The following is a 20,104-nucleotide window of genomic DNA, read 5'->3' as shown; positions in this document are numbered from 1 at the left end:
TGCTCAATAGTCACACACAACTAGTGGCTATTGGACAGCACAGATTATACTGGATCAGTGCAGATTATAGAGTATTTCCATCATTGTAGAAAGTTCTAGTGGGCAGCACAGCCCAAGTAATGCTATAATTCTGGTCCAAGGGGGGTATTATTCTTCCAGGCTCAATCAGCTCATTATTAGTGCTGCTATTGTTAGTATTAACTGAATGACTTAAACCCCTTTCCTATAAGACTGTTGTTCTCCACTAGATTGAGCATAATCTTTACCTCTTTTTCTTCCAGATTATTGACAAATCATTTGGCTGCTCTGATTTATAAAAGTCCAGGCACCTATGGTTCTATATACTTTCCTGAGTACTCAAAAGAATCCTTGAAATTGAGAAAATCCACTGTTCTAACAGTGCATTTATTATACAGGCTAGGTCTTTATGTACATACTGAGAATAAAGATGGGAAAGATATAATGTGCTCTAGAAGTCATCATTAGTGTACAGGGAATTTGGATTTGTATTAATTTACTTAATTATGTTAAGGACATGATTGCACCACATTCTGAAATTGTAATTATGTGTTAAACTGGTATTGCATTCCAAATGAATAATATTCAATACATTTAAGTTTTTTTTATTTCAACTATTATGCATTTTTAAAAACATAAGACTGTACTTACAGCCATCTCATTCCATACACTACAAGCAAATATTTTGTCTCTGGGAGCAGGGACTGAAAGTTGCCAGGGCACAGAATAACAAAACTATAACATTTATACTTAATTAAAAGTAATTTGATTTAAATACCCATACAAGCAAAAGCATCTTTAGTAATGATACAAGTGAAGATAAGAGACTGGTGAAGATGATATGATGCTCAGATTCAGGGACACAAACCAGGAAACCAGTACACTGGGAGAAATACGCAAATTTCTAGGAAGCTTTGTTTCTTGTAACAAAGAAACAGGTTCTTTGCCTCCTTTTAACAAGCTAGACTCTATATAGTCCCATTTTTCTCCATATCTTTATTTAAAGGGTGCTCTCCAGAACATGAGAGACTCCTAACTCTGGGAAACGAACCAGGGGTGGTAGAAAGGGAGGTGGGTGGGGGATGGGGGTGACTGGTGACGGGCACTGAGGGGGGCACTGGATGGGATGAGCACTGGGTGTTATTCTATATGTTGGCAAATTAAACACCAATAAAAAATAAATTAAAAAAATAAAAGGTTCTCTCCAATAAATACTATGGTTACCTTAACTACACCCACATGTTTTAAATTATATATCACAAACTTTTGTCAATCTGTATCATAAAATGCCAAAACCAGCTTTTGAACCAAATACATTTTACCACACCATCATTATCATGTCCCAGGTTTCAGTGACAGTTAATAAATGCAATGAATACTCGCACTATTTTTGATAGACAACAACCTCAATGCCAAACACGCTTGTCAACATAGCTAAAAACACTATCATTTATCATATTCTGATAACTTCAAATTTTCATACTACAGGTGTTCCAAACCATAGGAAACCAACTATTTCCCTAATAGCACACTTTAACACTTTAAGCCCTAGAACTGAAAAGTACACAATTAACTTTTTCCAGGGCACTTGCAGGGATTGCACCTGTGTCTACCTACAAATAGTCTCAGATTTTCTGCTTCACTCTTAGCCTTTACATCTCAAGACCTTTTGTTTACAAAATGCATGTCATGTTTGGCAAAGGTGAAATTGTATGGTTCCACCACTGGGAACTCAGATCTTATTTTTTAGAAGGTAACCTAGGGGTTGTCAGAATGCCACACAGCAAGTTTATGGACAAGGAGCTTCAAAGAATGGGTTCAGAGGTGAGAGACCGGATGAGTAGAAAAAAGAATTGAGAGGATTCGTGCCCCTCATCTCTGCTGATTTCCACGTGGAAATCCAAGACCAGCCAACTCCTTTGAAATCTGTCTTCTTAGAGATTGTTAACTTTGCAGGAATCAGACACTCAACGTCTTCTAAGTCAAGAGATATAATTGTCGATGAGTAAAGTAAGGCTAGTTGACAGATAAGGAGGGATGAGTGAGGGACACGTGGGTTGTTCAGTGGTTGAGCATCTGCCTTTGGCTCAAGTTGTGATCCTAGGGTCCTGGGATTGGGTCCCACATCAGGCTACCCAGAGGGAGCCTGCTTCTCCCTCTACCTATGTTTCTGCCTCTCTCTGTGTGTCTCTCATGAATAAATAAGCAAAATCTTGAAAAAAAAAAAAAAAACATGAGGGATGAATGGGAACTGTGATAAGCCCCATCCAAAAACATTTAAATTTTTAAAAATATATGTGAGATAGCCCAAGCCCATTGACAATCTGTGGAGGTGCAGATTTGAAGTCTCTACTTGAGTTTAGGGCAGAAGCCAGAGTTATTTGCTGGGGTAATTTAAGGGACTTTGCATTCCAATAAAAGTCACAAGGCTATGCTTTAAAAAGGGCCAGAGAGTCCATTTAGAACAAGTATTTCAAGTTTTAGGTTGTAAAATTATATCTAATTACAAACTAACTTTTTTCCATCTCTCCAATCCCTCAGCCTTCTGTTGGCTTGATCCAAGCTGCTTCACCCAACACTGCCACATACCAAGTCCTTTCTGGCCACTGGTGTGGTAGTCTCCACCATGGTGAGCAGATTTAGAATTTGCCCCAATTTTGTGTGAAACAATATCCACAGAAAGGGAATTCTGAGATCGTTTCCAAGTTTTTATTTTTAAGACTTTACTTATTTATTCATGAGAGACACAGAGAGAGGCAGAGACACAGGCAGAGGGAGAAGCAGGCTCCACGCAGGGAGCCTGATGCGGGACTCGATCCTAGGACCCCAGAATAAAGCCGTGGGCTGAAGGCAGGCGCTAAACTGCTGAGCCACCCAGGGATTCCCTCCTTTGCAAGTTTTGAAGGTGCTGTATGCCTGAAGATAATCCTCCTACAGGTGGTATTCCCACTTCTAATGGGAACAGAGTATTTAAAATGGTTGGGCTTACATTATTCCACTGTAAACAAACAGGTATTGTGTTTAAATCCTGTGAGGTTTGGGCCAAGTAAATAATCTTTTTACTTCAATTTCCTCAACTTTTAATGTGAATGGCGATGGTACCTAGCTCATAAGGTTGTTGTAAGCATATGTGTTGATGCATACAAAGGTGCCGTGGATGTAACCTACTAAATACTCAATAAATAATATCTATTTTATTGTAACACTTCCCACATCATTTACTAATAATCCTGAACATTGGTGATACAATGCCAATGACAGTGAGAAATCTGGTAATAGTGCTTAGGTAGAAGATAAACGTAAGAGGAAATGGATTGAAAACAAAGGAGAATTTATTTATTGGGTGTTCACAATGTGCCAGACACTGTGATAAGTGCTTTCCTTATATGTATTTGGTCTCATCTACTTTTCACAACATCTTCATGGGTTCTGAACTCTTAATAACTGCATTTTGAAAATGACTCATATGGTGATTTGTACTGCAAAAACCTGGCTAGGTTAGACCTAGGTTCCCCAAAAGCCACTTCCCTATATGGTTCTGGGTTTGATTTGGCCAAAAGTAGAATTCATGTGAGATACGGAATGCAGAAGTAAAGCAGCCGCCATTACTGTCTGCAGGCCATCGTGATTAGATGCAGCAGTGGCAGACATAGGGATGCCAGTAGGTTCTCCTCCACTCCACATCTTGCTTTTTCGAGGACCTCTGGCCCTGCTGATGAAACACAGCATGCATGACCAGATGCTTGCATGCAAACCTTCCGAGGCAGCAGTTCCCCATGGACTTCTTCACATCTCCCTACTCACAGGTCCATTCCAGCAGTTGGTCATGCCTGTCATCTCAGAGGGACTGATGAGTGACCCCTCTGATCTTTACTTCCTCGGAGCCTCCCACACTAGCAGTTCTGTTTCCCTAATCAACTCTTGACTGATCCAAGGTAGTGGCATCAGGGCAAGATTAAGTAGCTCACCCAAGGTCACTCAGTGCATGAGGGAGCCAGAATTGGAAGCCTTAATCTGCTTCCGGAGCCCATGCTCTTAATAACTACTATGCAGCATTGCATAGAAGGAGGAAGGAAAAGGAAGGGAAGAAAGAAAAGAAGACTATAAAGTAGGAGGGACAGAGGGGCATCTGAGTGGCTCAGTGGTTGAGCATCTGCCTTTGGCTCTGGTCATGATCCTGGGGTCCTAGGATCGAGTCCCATATCAGGCTCCCTGCAGAAAGCCTCCCTCTGCCTGTGTCTCTGCCTCTCTCTGTGTGTCTCTCATGAATAAATAAATAAAATCTTAAAAAAAAAGTAGGAGGCAGGGAAACGGAGGTAACATGGCTAGAAGGGAACATAAGGAAGCGTGGAGGGGGTTGGAGAAGGATGAGAACAAGATAGCAGGCAATGGAGAGAGGGAAAGGAAAGTGCAGAGCAAAAACATTAAGGGGGATAGGATAGCCACCTTCTCAGCTTTATTTGCTCTGTCAATATGGCCTCTGCAGCACAGAGAGGGAATTTTAAGCATGGTTAATATATGCCAGAGGACTGCAGAGTTCTAGTGCTTAGTTGTTAAGGAAGCAAATGCTCTTTTGGTTTATTCTATTAGAACCTGAATCTAATGTTTCTAAAGGCTGTTTTTTTTTTTTTTTTTTAAACAGAGGACCTGATAATGTCTCAAATTATTCACTCTTTTCTTTAGCCTTTGCTAATTAATTTTTTACAACCTTGCATAAGTCATTGGTAAATATCAACTTGCAAGCCAGCAACCTTTGTTACAGACTTTGTAAGTTGAGAAACCAAATATTTTTATGCAACAGAACAATGACTAATAATTTAATTACAGATCATCATGTTCAACTGGAGTGATAATCAATTTAACTATGTGATATTCAACATGAGGGATGTGGCAAACTTTGTGCAATAATTACAAAATAGATGTGTGAGATATCATTTTCCTCTGTGACTACTAGGTTTACCCCAGATATTTACTGCGTTTAACATGATAGCTGCCAAGGAGGCATAGAAATTAATTTAAAATCTTGTTTGGGTTTTGTTTGCTACTTCGAAGCAGCTAAGACTTCTAAAGTATCCCATTCGGGGTACAGACAGTGCTCTGCAAGTGTCCTGATGTGCACAGAGGTGAGAGGACATTATGTCTGACTTTGAGGACAAATCATCTAGTCCCCACCATTATCCTGCATGATTGCCCATGCGTTGCTCCTGACTTGTACCCTAAGCATTGGTCAGCATGTTTTTGGCAAGACTGTGCCAGGAGAACAGGTTTTATGAGAGGACAGTGATAGAAGATGGGATAATCTTGCCCTAACACCATCCCTTATTTCCTTTTAGCCTTGTTTTCCTCTAGGTTCCATGATATTATAGTCTCCAGTCAAGGAACCAGGCTGTAAAGGGACAAGGATACCAAACTTGTTTTTACAACTGCATGCCCTCTTCTGGCCTCAAGATGAGGTTAACAAGGGCAGGCTCGCATCAACATATTTTTTCAAAAAAAAAATTTTTTTTTCAAAAATTTTTAAGGTACTGGAATTCATTTCACTGGATTTGGGTGAATTTTGCCTACTAAAAAGTACCACAACCTCAAAATGGCATCAGAAGGCAAATTTCCATTTGTTATTTATATAGTATTTATTATTATAATTACTAAGGTAATTATCTTATAATTATCATTATAATAAATAATTATTGATTATTTGCTATCACTGGGAAAGAAGGGGCAATTTTAGTCTTCTGGAGCTTCTGGGGAAGGGCCTGGAAAACCATCTGAACCCATCCAGCTCACCCATTCAGCAGTCATTACCACATGTACCTGGGCATATGTACCCTAACACCTTCAGCCTTTGTCCTATACCTTTTTGTCTACCCCCCTCACACTTTTTTTTCTTTACAAGTTCCCAGCCTTCCCAGATTCTAGCCTTGTGGGTTACTTTCCTGTCTATAGCCTGAGGCAGGATCTGCTTGGCCACTTCCCTGGTACTAACCTCTGCCTCTCCTTCTGTTCACAATCTGGATATCCAGTGAGACCATGGGTTCCTACTCCTTACCATAGACCCTCCCAGGTAGCAACTTCCCATTCACCCAGCACCAAGGGGACTTAAACACAAAGGTAGAAAGCAGAGAGACAAGGTGTTCCCTTAAGTAAGCCTCAACTCTGGGAGCAGCTATTAACAGCTTACTCCAGTCCCTGCATTATGACTCTGGGAGATAGTGTGGCCATTGCAGTGCCAACACTATACCTACACTAAGGTTTCTTCTATCTGAACCCTGGAATACATGGCAGGGCAGCAGGGGAGTGGTGGACAGAAAATAAGAGGAGGTTGCAAAGCAGGTATATGGACATTCAGAGATCAAGCATGTTTGCCTTGCCTAGGCTTATGAGCAATAAAGTGTTCCTATTCCAAGGAGGCAGGACCCAAGAAAGACCCAGGTCCTCTATCTCATTCATAGACTAGTCAGGATCTTTTCTTAATGGATTCAACTTGTACTCAGCTTCCACAGTTGGTTTCGGTCAACTGATATTTCTGAGCTTTTGGCCTCATCTCCTGGCTGTACCTCTTGGGTATCCTCAATTATAAACATTGATTTGCCATCACAGGAACACTTCAAACATGCTTTGAAGAACGTATGTGTTATGTAGCCCGGCAACAGCAGTAATCTCTACACCCACTCTTGCATGAGACTCTAGCCCTCGGCACAGCCCAGTTAGCTCCAATCCCTTAAAAAGGGGTTTGAACAACTTTAGAGCAAGTATAGTGAGGGAGAGTTGGGAAGGAGTTATTGACATTTATTGAACCCCTGTTATAAGCCAAATATTATTCTAGATGTTTTGTTCATAGCATCATGAACATGGTATCATTTTGTTCATAGTATTTCATGATCTATTAGAATATAAATTCTATGAGATCCAGAGAACTTTGCTGTTGTATCTCTAGCACCCAGAACTGTGCCAAGCTGATAGAAATGCTCAGAAAATATTTATTGAGCACACACAGGACCCAGATTTTGGTTTCTATATACCATTCCTTAACAAAAGGAACCAGGGCTCTTTGGAGAGATGGCTGATTTTACAACTGGAGCAGAGAGAAAAAACAAGATGAGCCTAGAGCACTTTATAATCCCCAAAAGCAAAGAAGTGCTCAGAAAAACAAAGGGTCAGAACACATCAAAGAGGCCAGGAAACAACCTGAAAGAGTTCCCCATGGACAAAGTTGGAGCAATTTAAACAGCAAAATAAAGAACATAGCTTTTTACCTAAAATATAAAATATGCATGACTCCATACTAATATAAATGAATGAATAAAAATTAATTAACTAATAAATTAACTAAGAAGAAGACAATTCTTCCTTACAAAAGAACTCCAAATATGTGGATATTTCTCCTCAAATAGGCAGAGCTTAATCTCCCACTCCACACTCCCATCTTGACTGGCTCCAATCTATGTCCAGCCTGGTTCCCAGAGTTCACCACTCTTACTAGGCATTTACACCTTGTAATGACCTTGTCACAGTAGGTGTCCCAAGTTAAAACAACCTTAATAACCATTTGCCAGCTTAATATAATCAAGTCAAATTCTGCCTCTAATATATATGATTTATATTAAAGCATTTGAGTACTTTGTACAGTTATCCAAGGGCTCAAAATATACTTTCTTTTTTGTCTTAAGGTTTTAATAATAACTTATATTTGTTGAAGTCATATGTGTGGGCATATATGTTCACTATAATCCTATTATAAGTATTACTATCACTCATTTTCACAAATAAGGAAATAGAGTCAATGAGGTTAAAAGAGTTTCCCATACAATTAATAAGTGGTAAAACCAAAATTTAAACTTATTCTATGCCTATATTTTCCCACTGTGCCATGCTGCCCGGCCAAAAAACTGCTAAAAGTTCTATAGATACAGTATTCCATATGCAAAGCATTATGAACACAGGTAGAACTAAAATTATGTCTACCAACTTGGTTTCAGATTCTTGCTTGGTTTCAAATGTATGCTGAGCTTATTGTTTCTTGCCTGGTGATTTACTTTCTATACTTGCCTAACAGAGAAGGTAACAGATGTAGTGTGAGAGCGAAAGATAAACAAAATGTGTCCTGATGCCAATGTCAAAATTAACTCTAACAAGAGGGAAAAGTTGAAAGAGGAAATTTTGTTTTTGATATAGTTTGGATCACCCATACTTCTATAATAATTTACAAATCATAGAAGATTTGGGGACTCTATCTTATTTTTTTAATTGTTTCTTTAATGGAAAGGGTTGCAAATTTTTAATGAATAGTTTAATCGTTCTCAGTTATTTGGTTACATACCTTTCTTTCTCTACGAGGTTCTACGATCTGTGGAAACCACCATGTCTTATTCATCTTTTTAAACCCTATTGCCTGACAAAAAGTAGGGAACACTAAAATAACAATTGAATGAAGGAATAGATGAATCAAGGAATAACAAGCAAATTATTATCAAGTCAAAAATAGTCCAAAGCAGATCAAGCATTGACAGATGAAGCCTTTTCTCTCCCAACCAGAGAGTTCTCTATCAATCCTTTTGATAGGACAGATTTTCTTTCCTCGAGGCCACAGGGTGCTTAAAAAGCAGATTCAAATTCAGTTAACACCCACTGAGAACCTGCTATGTGTCAAGATAGTTCATGTACAATAGCTTATGTAAAACATCTAATAACCCCGTAGCTAATATTATCTCCAGCTTTCAGATGAGGATGTTCAGGCTCAAAGAAGTTAAACACTTTGCTGAGGGTCTCATAGCTAGTAAGGGGCACAATTGGAGCTTGAACCTAGTCTCAATTAAATTTCACCACTCACTCCACTCCCCTGCTGTTTCCCCACAGTGTACCAACCCAATGCCACATTTTGGTAGAATTTACGGCACACCTTGCTCATAGCTTAACATTCCTGAAATAGGAATGCATTTTATAAATGATAGCCTTTAAAATTCCTTGAAATGTGATAATGGTTTCTCAAAAACTATTGAGTTCACCATCTTTATCCTGTATCATTACCTCTGACCAAAAGCTAGTATTGGAGACCTCTATTCTGTTTGCAGTATCAAAAGAAAGCTGAAAGAGCCTAACTGCAATTATTTAGAGAATGGCAGGAAGACAGCTCTGATCAAAAACCTTGTTTGCGTTGTTTTTATTTTGTCACTTAACTATCAGAAATTCTTAGCTTAGTTAATAGTTTAATTGGCTAATTTCCTCTTATTCTCAACTGAGACCACCTCAAAGAGGCAATGAAGACTTTGATTCAGAGTGCAGTGGAGGAGAGTGAGGGCATTGACACCATTTGAGAGGGCAACGGGGAGTACCGTGGGAAAGATAAGAAGGTTCCTCAGGGGAACATTAAACAATAGGGACAGGTTAAGGAGTGCAATTTAAAATGAAACAAAAAAAAATGAAATAAACACTTTAAGAAGGTAAATAAATACACTCCAAATAGAGACTATCATACATTAATAAGAGCATTCATAAGAAACTGTGGCAGGTAAGATGGTGATGTTAAGAGCAAAGGGAAGCTGTTATTTCACATTTATGAATAAGTTAACCAAACGCTCAGGGTGAAATGAAATGGTTCCTAATTTATATGTAGACAACAAAACCATTTTTAAATCACTGATTATTACACTGCTCTAAAACAACCATTGCCTTTTGTGCCTACTACCAACCAAAAACACTCTCAAAATTAAATATCTAGTTCTTGATTAAAATTATCTAATAAGCCAGATATTTCCTGCATTTGACCCAGGGTCATTGGATCCACTTTTTCTGACTCATCTAGGAAGACTCATCGATCAGCTCAATAAAAATTTTGTCCTGGCCCAGGAGTCCCAGGTCAATTTCCAGATCAAGACCAAGACATTTGTGAAACCAGTTCAGTGTCCAGTAGGCACAACAAGGGAGTACTATCCTCTCACTGGCCCGAAGCATCTGTATCCCAGTTTACTGGGCAAGCCAAGACAGACTCCAATTCACAATTCCTTTTCTTTAAGCGTGGGCGGCCATGTTTTGTATCTCATGATCCAATCTCATGGTTGTTGCTAATTGGACAATGGGGAGGGCATCTAATTCAAGAAAAGCCTATTTGTAGACTACCCAGAAGCCTATGTAGTCTGGTTCAAGAGGACTTTGTGATGGTTGCAGACCTTGGACCAACTGAATTCTATCTCCTTGAAAGATGAATGATTCAGGGATGTGGACACGCAATGATGCTGAGAAAGACAACTGGCTGTTGGAAGTGAGAGAAGGAGATACACAGAAGAGAGCATATTGAAAGGGAAGAGCTAAGTTACTCTAGCATAGAACAGTAGAGTAGATGTGGGCAAAAGAATTGTGAACAACCTTCCAGTTCTATTTTCTGAAACAGCTGGCCGTGGTTATTTTTCCTGGGATGTTTTGTTTATTCAAATTTATCCTGAGTTCTCTTGAGCCCCAGTGAAGTTGGCCAGAAATGGTTACATTTGAACCAAATGGTTAAGGTAATGTGTAACATGAATACCTCAGCAGTTTAATACAATGAAAGGTTATTTCACTTTTTGCAGAATTTGCTCCAGATCTAAAAGACTATTCAGGGCATGTGTTCTTCAAAATTCCAGATTTCTAGCTGAGACCTGATCACTGACTCAGATACTTCTACCTACATGTGATGTGACACTTCTGTCCCAGTAATTGGCCAGAGCTTATCACATGGTCCAATTAATGACAAGGAAACCAAGAAATGTGATTTTCCAAGTACTGGGAAGAAGAAAACTAGAAGTATTGAGTGAATCAGGTACCTAAATATGGGATACCCTGCTACTATAACTTTAAACTTTTCTTGTTGCTTTATGTTAATCATTTTAGCCCTTCCTATGCTTCACTGAAGCCTATCGGGTAGTGTTCCATTCAAGTCATTTAACTCACCTTTGATTCACTGTCAGACACACCTAGTCACACCTCTCTAGTCACTAGCAAATTTGATGCTTGACAATAAATTTAACAAAAATTGTAGCAAGCAGGGACTTGCATTGTTGAGTAGATGCTTTTTTTAAATAGAGAAGTACCTTTTATTTATCATAAACACAGCACACCATAAGAAAGCACACAAATTATAGCTGTCTCTGATCTCAAGTCAGTCTTGTCAAACTACCTTTTAGAATGAAACAATCTTAACCTCTCTTGGGATTCACAAACTTTCTTCTCATTGTTAAGCCTGAAATTTTATGAAAATCGGTATCTACCTTTTGCCCCAAAGCTACTGCCTATAACCAAACTATTAACACCACGCAATAAAATGTTAAAAATGTCATCATGATGTTCCATATTTACTTACACTGACTTCTTCTATCAGCATTTTTAAAGCTCAATTTAGTTTCTTATATACTCAACACCTGTCACCAAGAGTAAGTATTATCTAATCAAAACTAAATTGGCTTTGAAACTGTTGGAATTACATGAGGCAGATTTGAATTCAGCTTTAAACCTCTTCACCTATATTCATTTGTATGGCTAAGAGTTTAGAGATTTATCAGTAACAAACAGAAGTGACCTAGAAAACAAAATTCATAAATATATATTTATATATGGTATTAATAGTCAATTTTCTGCTATATACAGTATATTTTAAATAGGCATAAATGGGGATCCCTGGGTGGTGCAGCGGTTTAGTGCCTGCCTTTGGCCCAGGGCGCAATCCTGGAGACCCGGGATCGAATCCCACATCGGGCTCCTGGTGCATGGAGCCTGCTTCTCCCTCTGCCTATGTCTCTGCCCCTCTCTCTCTCTCTCTGTGACTTTCATAAATAAATAAAAATTTAAAAAAATATAAAAAATAGGTATAAATGTACAGACAAAAGACAATATTTATATGTGAAATGGAATTTTCTTTTATTTTCTTTTTATTTTTCATTTATTTATTTTTTGGAATTTGAATTTTATTTTTTGTATATTTTTTATTGGAATTCAATTTGCCAACATATAGTATAACACCCAGTGCTAAAAAAAAAAAAAAAAAAGAAAAAGAAAAAAAAAACACCCAGTGCTCATCCCTCAAGTACCCCCCTCAGTGCCCGCCACCCAGCCACCCCATCCCCCCATCCACCTCCCCTTCCACTACCCCTTGTTTGTTTCCCAGAGTTAGGAGTCTCTCATGTTTTGTCACCCTCTCTGATATTTCCCACTCATTTTTTCTCCTTTCCTCTATAATCCCTTTCACTATTTTCTATATTCCCCAAATAAGTGAAACCATACAATGTTTGTCCCTCTCCGATTGACCTCCTTCACTCAGCATAATACCTTCTAGTTCCATCCACTTTGAAACAAATGGTGGGTATTAATCGTTTCTAATGGCTAAGTAATATTCCATTGTATATATATACCACATCTACTTTATCCATTCATCCTTCGATGGACACCGAGGCTCCTTCCACAGGTAGATGCTTTCAAAGGCTTTCAGTAGATGCTTTTTTCCCTTCTAGAATAAGAACAGTAGCAGAGAAGAGAATGATGGATTTTTGCTATGTTCCATGAAAGGCAGGGGAGTGGGGTGAGAAGATAATGAGAGCTACTGAGATCATCTCAGTAGGACCAAACTACTGTAATTTATTTCTTTGCAAATTATTATAGGAAGAATAAGTTTAATCTAAAAAGGAAAAAAGGGATATGGGGCTAAAATTTATTGAGTATCTACCACGTGCCATTATTTCATACAGATAATACCTAATTTATTTACCACCAAGCAGGATTTATGGGCTAGAATTACAATTGTCCAGCTGATCAAATTGAGACATGAAGAGGTTATATGATTTGCCCAAAGTCACACAGCTATGATGACTAAGAATTCAATCCAGGCATCTAAATCTAGACCTTCAAATCCACGCTTCTCTCAATTTTATTAAACACAAGCAGCAGCAAACTTCAAATACATCCTGGAAGAGACAATCCAGACTTTCTGGAGCTATTCCTAAAGGAAATAAAGGTCAAGAAGGATTGAATTGATTTTAGAAAAAATCCCCAAGGATTTTGAAGATGGTGATCTCATACATTTATTTACTCATTTATTTATTCAAGAAGATTTAATAAATAACGATAAAAAGGAAGTGAAGATAAAAAAAACAAGATGGTGACTCTCTGTCCTCAAGTTGCTCATTGTACTTAGGCAGAGGCCCACAAGTAAACAGACAATTATGATGATATAGGGGGATAAGTGTTATGATAGAAATAAGCAAGTGACGTTGAGGATCCTAACTCAGTGTTGCTACTTAGTTCCCTGTGAAATGGACTCTAAGATGGAGATTTATGCACAGGAGACTAGCTTTCAGGATCAATCACGTGCAGGAGAAGTGAAAGAAACTGAATTGAACAGAAGAAGTTGGTCTCTGATGCAATCACAACAAAGTTCTCAGCCTTTTCATGGGAGGATTATAGGGCTAGGGTGGCCTGCAGAATAGTCCCAACTGGGACAATGTAACTAGGCTTCTATATTTCCAGATCAAGTAGTCATTACATATGGGTTGCCCATAGGAAGGAAGGCATGGCCTTAAGGAAGTGGCTCTCTTCAACCACGGTCAAGCTGCAAAATGAAATTTAGCTATGATCTATCTGTACTAATACTCTCAGCGGTCAGGGAATGAACAATTCAGTCCTGAGGCCTTAAAAGAATCCAAACAGCACACCACTGGATCTACCATACCCACCTTCATGGAAGGTTTTCTAGAGAAGATGGCCCTGGAGTAGAGTCCTAAAGGACAGTAAGAGTTATCCAGGAGAACGGCACCTATGTTAATAAGGCAGCCTGGAGAGAGTACATTTAGAACAGTTTATCATGCCCTTGGGAACAAATAATGCATAAGGGAAAGCAGCAAGTACTGAGGTTTAGATGGAGAGGCCAGATCCTGCAGAATATGGCACTCTTCTTCCTGAAGGCAATGGGAAGGCATTCAAAACTTTTATTCAGCGAGTGATATAATCAGATTTGCTTTGTACAAATCATTCTGACAATAGGTGGAGAATATACCAGATGGGGATGAAACTGAAGGAAAAGAAGCAGACTCATTAGGAAGCTGTGACAGTGATCCCAGAGAGAAGAATAATACTTGAATTGCCAAGTAGCAGTAGCAGTGAGGATAGATACAAGTGAATATTAAGGTTATTGCAGAGATATGGAATGGGAAAAACTGAGAAAACTTATGAAATCAATTAAATGTTGCGGGTTGGAAAAATTTTAAAGTCAAGAGTAACTCAGAGGATGGTACCAGCTATTGCTGATATAAATCCAGAGGGAAACATGGATTTAAACATTTTGTGGGTGGAGCATTCATGTGGGGATCTCCATCAATAGATGTTTGCGCTTCTCTGGAGTTCAGGAGAGAAATCTAGGTTGATGACAACAAAGAGTCAGAGTCCACATATGGATGGCAATAGAAATTACAGGAATGGAAAAGTATGTTCTAAAATGTACACAGGACACAGAAGAAAAACATTATTTGAGGTAAAGAGGAGCAAACACAGAAGTGCTAGGAACGTAGGAAGAAAACAGGAGAGAGGGAGGTCTTGGAATTGAAAAGAGGGGAGAGTGTAAAGAAGTTTCAAGTGCAGTTGAATGCCACTGAAAGACTTTTAAAAAAGACAATTTTCCAGAGTATCAAGTAAGTTGGGGGTCACTGGTGACCTTGGCAAGGAGCAGTTCAATGGCATGGAAAAGATAAAACAAAGACAATAAAGGAAACATGACTGAGCTTAAGGATGTTATGCTCAATGAAATGTCAGTCACATAAGCATAAATACTATGGGATTCCCCTTATATGAGGTACACAGAGTCATCAAATTCATAAAGACAGAAAGTAGAATGGGGGTTTCCAGGGGCTGCAAGCAGGGAGGAGGAGGAATAGAAAATTATTGTTTAACAGGTATAGAGTTTCAGTTTGGGAAGTGAAAAGGTTCTGGAGATGGATGGTGGTGATGGTTGTAGAGCGATGTCAATGTGCTTCATGCCACAGACCTATGCACTTGAAAGTTAAAATGGCAAGTTTTATGTTATGTATATTTTATTAAAAGAAAAAAGAGAGAATAAAAAGATTGAATGAGAGACAAGAAAATGTAGGGACTGACTAGAGCCCCTTCTCAAGAAGCTTGGATGGGAAGAAAAGGAGAGAAAGTATAGCTAAAGAAGGGTGTAGGGTCCTGGGGGGCATTTTGAGGAGACAGCCAGTAGGGAGGCTCTCTGGAGATATCAGAGGTACATCAAAGAGAAGCAGTTCTGAGAGCTGAGCAAGACAGACAGGTGGTAAGATGGGGGCCACAAGAGCTGCAGTTGAATCTCACTCTGGCGAACACTTAGAGAGTAGAGGAAAATGCCAGAAGAATGACTTTTGACAGATGAATGATGAAAAAAGGTCTTGCTCTGCTCAGATGATGAACTTCAGTTGAGAAAATTTAGTAAACCATTAATGCTCTCTTGAGGTTTAAAAATCAACATCTAGTTCATTTGACAGTTTGAAGCAACTAATAGTGGCCACACAGTCTTTTACAGATTAATTTGGTAAATCACATAATACAGTGTGTCATATATCATAATTATATACAATGATAATATTGTGATATGTAAGTTTTTATTTTCCCATTACATGTTGGGTGATGTTCTACTAAATAAAGGGCAAAATTACTTACGAACTTTGGAGCTCACTAAAATGTCAAAGAAGAGTATTGTCTAAATTTTAAGGAGGAGTATTGTCTGAAAGTTACAATCTTAACTATTTCCCTATTTAACTAAATTTGAAAATACTATCTACCTTTATAGTATGTTATTTTAAATACCTACAAGAAAAACATATTAGAGTCATGGATTCCCTTGAGTCACAAGGAAAAAAACAGTAAGGTAAAACAGCAAATTATTTTCTCCAGAGTGAAAATCAGAGAAGTCTTTTTAGAAGCATCACATTTATTTCATATGTTTTTAGTCTGTCTAAATGGTTTGCTTAAATTATTATCATACACATCAGAAATAATGCTCAAAAGTTGCCCTGTATTTGTTTCTGTCTAGACATAAAAGTTTATAAATTAGCAAGATAGAAATCTTTGAAATATATTTTCATGAACTTCCACATACACTCACAAGTACTTGTGGAAGATTTGGCTGTTGGCCATGATTATATGGATTTGCATCATTTCTTAGTTATATAAAGACAGAGCACCAGGAAATCAAATACAAACAGAAATACTCTCCCATTTCCAATCTCCTGATACAAAATGAGTTTTGGGCTTTTTGTGGCAGTTTTTAGATTTAATTTATATGATTATGTAGATGGTCATAAGAGCTCTTCTGTTTGGTACATGTGTGTGAACTTGTCATCAAAAAGCACCTTCTGAGTAATAATTGGTAATAATAATGACACTAATATATTACTTTCTGTGCCACTATATGCATTAATCTCCCAAAACAGTAAATTTAAAATCTTTATTTGGGAAGAAGTATGTCATAACCATCCCAAAAGATATGTCACACAAGTATGACACAGAAAAAAGTATGTCTTAGGAGCCACCAGCATCACACTCACTGTGTGTGGGCATTAGGATATTGAGGATATGCCACATTAAAAATGAGAAATCACATTGTCCCCTGAGGTCTGGAACATGTGAACCAATTAAAAGTTGTAAAGAGAAAAAGGAAAGGAAATTAAAAGACTGGTCTTTTCTGAGAAGCTGTCAAGCAGGTGGAGATAAGATTCCCTTTCAACATTTTCTTTTAGTAAGCAAGGAATAGGTACTGCCTGTCTTTACACTGCTACTGCTAGAATGCTGCCTTTAAAGAGGAAGAAAACAGGACAATGTGTTCTTTTAATGAATCTACTATCTGAGCCTCATCTAGGTAATAGTACTTTACTATTCTACGCCAATTGCTCAATTGTTGCTTTGACAAGGCCTGTCATACTGATTTAATATTTAAATGATTTTTTAGAAAATAAAATAAGGGTAAATGTTTTTAAAAGGGGAAATAGATTCTCTTACATGGTTGAAATGCTGTCCTAGTAATAGACTGACTCTTTCCAAATTACAGACTAATCAATATATATGTGCTATTTGAAGCCTTAAACTGGAAGAAAGAATTTTCAGAGTGTCTCTGGCATAATAAAGCTTCATAAATAGATCTCTCTATGATGTTATAAATTCAGATCATATTTCATAAAATTTCTGAAGCCCATCAGAAGACCTATTCACAATCAGTTACCCTTTATTAATTAAATGCTCTAAGTCTTCAATGAGTGTAGGACCCAGCTATAGAAACTCTTTAATGTTCCTAAGGCTCATTTAGAAACAAAGTCAAAGTAAGATTTTCCCAAAAATATCAGATCATTACCCTCTATGGTGTCTAAACACTTTGAAACAAAAATCAAAATGAATGGTTTAACATGGTTTTTAAATTGAAACTTGGAACTATCTTAGAAACGTTACAGAAAGTAGTTATAGCTACACATCCTCCACCTACCATGAATTTGCCCAGGAAGAAAATATTTTCCTTTCTCTTCTACTTTAAACTACATACATTTCTTTGATTTAAAAAAAAAATTAGTAAAAGGACGGGTACCTGGTGGCTCAGTTGGTTAAACATCTGCTTCAGCTCAGGTCATGGTCCTGGAGTCCTGGGATGGAGCCTGTATCTGGCTCCTAGCTCAACAAGGAGCCTGTTCCTCCCTCTCCTGCTCCCCATTTGTGCTCTCTCTTTTGCGCTCTGTCAAATAAATAAATAAAATCTTTTTAAAAGTTAGCAAAAAAGGTTTGAACAAAACTAACTTTATGCATAATTATGTTTTTGTCATTGACAAAGCATCACTTCTGAGTGAACAAATATATACATCTAAATTAAATAATTATCTCCCACACAAAGTTTTCTGGCAACCCAAGTAAAATGTTAAAGCTATTCAGTAACAAACGGTATTTTTTATTTGAATGTTGTCTATAATCATTAACCAACTGAAAATTTCTTAATAGCTATTTTTAAATTATTAAAATTTTTCATTAAAAATACATCCAACACCTAAGCAGGGCATAGAACTTTAAAAGAACATGTAAGTCAATAAAAGTAATGTGCAGATGAAAATATTTTCTTATATTTCTAGGAATATTTTTCATAAATATTTTTTTCAGGTGTTCTAATGAATAAACTAGATAATGAAATTTTCAAATTAGTATTTGGGTTATCTGAAAGATTTTAGATACGCAATAGTTGGCTCATTTTTTAAAGCTGGTAATTGAATGTATTGTTCTCAAATTACATTGAACGTAGTTTTTAGCTTTTTTGTCTTTTTGTAGCTTAGAGGGCACACTATGGGTCATGATTGTTGTCATGAAAACAATCATCAACACAGCACTGTAGAGAAAGTATAGGAAATACAGTTCAATATTGTATGTAAGACATACCATATATGTTGCTCTTTAAAGTAAACCTTTGGCTTATTTGGTGCTGAATATTTGAATTTTAAGTTCATAGGTCTTTGAAGAACATCTGTGTCCTTTTGTCTCACAGAAGTATAGAATGAGGAGAAATCCAATTATTTTACTTTCCTAATAGCTTGAATCCCTGATAAATTACAATTTCTTACAACTTGTAGAAACACATTTTAGATACTGTATCATTCAGTATTAACACATAATCCAAGTTGCTATTAAAGTGTTGGGACTATTTTTGTTGGGTCCTATGACACAAAATAGTGTTAACCTTTATTTAATATGTCTATTTGTACTATTTCTCAACATAGGAAACTTTCTTTATCTGGCGTCATTAGAAAAGAGGTATTCCACAGAGGAGAAATTTCCAGATTCTTGAAGCTTGTCCCTTTAAATGCACGTTTTATTTTAACCATATCTATTTTTAGGCTTTTTAAAATATGCAAGACTTTTTCCTGTTTTCTTAAACAGAGAGTAATCTACATAATGTCACTGGTTTTTTATTATTAGGGTCTTAATTGTACGTATTTTATTGCACCATTTTCACATTGAACCACTTTATGAATTCAACAAAACTCTCACAGGCTGGTGTAGTGTGTTCAGGGCTTTTTCCTTTTATACAGAATTGCAGACAAAATACTTTTAAGTTCCTCTGTTTCTAAGGTTTTGCTAGAGTAGTGAGGTACAGGAGAAAGAAATGAAGCCTTCATGTCAGACCTGGATTCAAATCCCAGGTCCACTATTTACTAAATTATGCAATTTGGGGGGAATTTATTTAATGCTCCGCAAACTCAATTTCTTCATCTGAGAAAGGGCTACTTCTAAGTTACAGAATGGTTGCAAAGAATGAATTAAACAATAACTGTAAAGGGTCTGGCGCTCCCAACCCTAAACACCTCTGCCTTCTTGTGCTGTCAGCATCAGTTCTTGCTCCTACCAGCTCATGCCTCTTCCAGGTCCCCGGCCCTTGTAGACCTTGACAACAGGAGCCTCCTCACCTGTTCATCACTGTATTTACAGTCCCTGATGTCTGCCACTAATGCCTCGAAGTGTAGTCTCTGGTAAAATGCTTGTATTTGAATCCTGACCCTCCTGGTTTTTACTGTGTCATGTTGGGCAAATTTAACAACCTCTCTCTACCTCTGTCTCCTTGTCTGTGAAATGAGGGGAATAATAATACATACCTTATAGGATTAAATTAACTATTTATGTAACTATTCCTCACACACAGTAAACAAACAATAAATGTTAGAGTCTATAATAACTGAGGGTTAAAAAATTTATTGCTTCTAATTTTCTGTGACTAGGGGAGTGAAATATCAAGTTTATTTAGATAAATTTAATATAACATTTTCTACATAAAGTTTGTGAACTGTAGTGTACAGTTTTTTTTCTTTTTTTTTCTTTTTTTTTTTTTAGCAGCTCAGAAGTTTTACCTTTGGGTTAATGGTCCTATTTTGATTGCTGGAAAAATGATCCCAAGATAATTGGGATTTTTACCATATAGTTATCTTTTTTTTCCCTTTTTTTCTTCCTGTGTCATTTGATTCCATTTTGTCTGCTCCATTGATAAATATAGACTTGAAGTTTCTTCTAAGTTAACCACTTTGCCTGAGTTCAGGTATAGAAATGTTTATGCTTCTATTCA

General features: G+C 37.4%; 1 protein-coding gene and 1 long non-coding RNA gene across 9 annotated transcripts in view; one reads left to right on the top strand and one right to left on the bottom strand.

The window, feature by feature from the left end:
- The window catches only part of PELI1 (pellino E3 ubiquitin protein ligase 1), a 135,991-nt gene that overhangs the window by 43,508 nt on the left and 72,379 nt on the right, over positions 1-20,104 (top strand). The window lies entirely within an intron of this gene.
- The window catches only part of LOC112673554 (uncharacterized), a 94,383-nt gene that overhangs the window by 60,957 nt on the left and 13,322 nt on the right, over positions 1-20,104 (bottom strand). For all 3 annotated transcript variants that reach the window (XR_007413645.1, XR_007413646.1, XR_003144871.3), the window contains exon 2: positions 17,597-17,740. This is a non-coding gene — a long non-coding RNA (uncharacterized LOC112673554). The remainder of the gene's footprint in view (positions 1-17,596; positions 17,741-20,104) is intronic.

The sequence above is a fragment of the Canis lupus genome, chromosome 10, assembly GCF_003254725.2.
Source record: "Canis lupus dingo isolate Sandy chromosome 10, ASM325472v2, whole genome shotgun sequence".
Taxonomy (NCBI): domain Eukaryota; kingdom Metazoa; phylum Chordata; class Mammalia; order Carnivora; family Canidae; genus Canis; species Canis lupus.
Note: the sequence above shows the minus strand (reverse complement) of the source record. Positions and strands in the feature narration are given on the sequence as shown.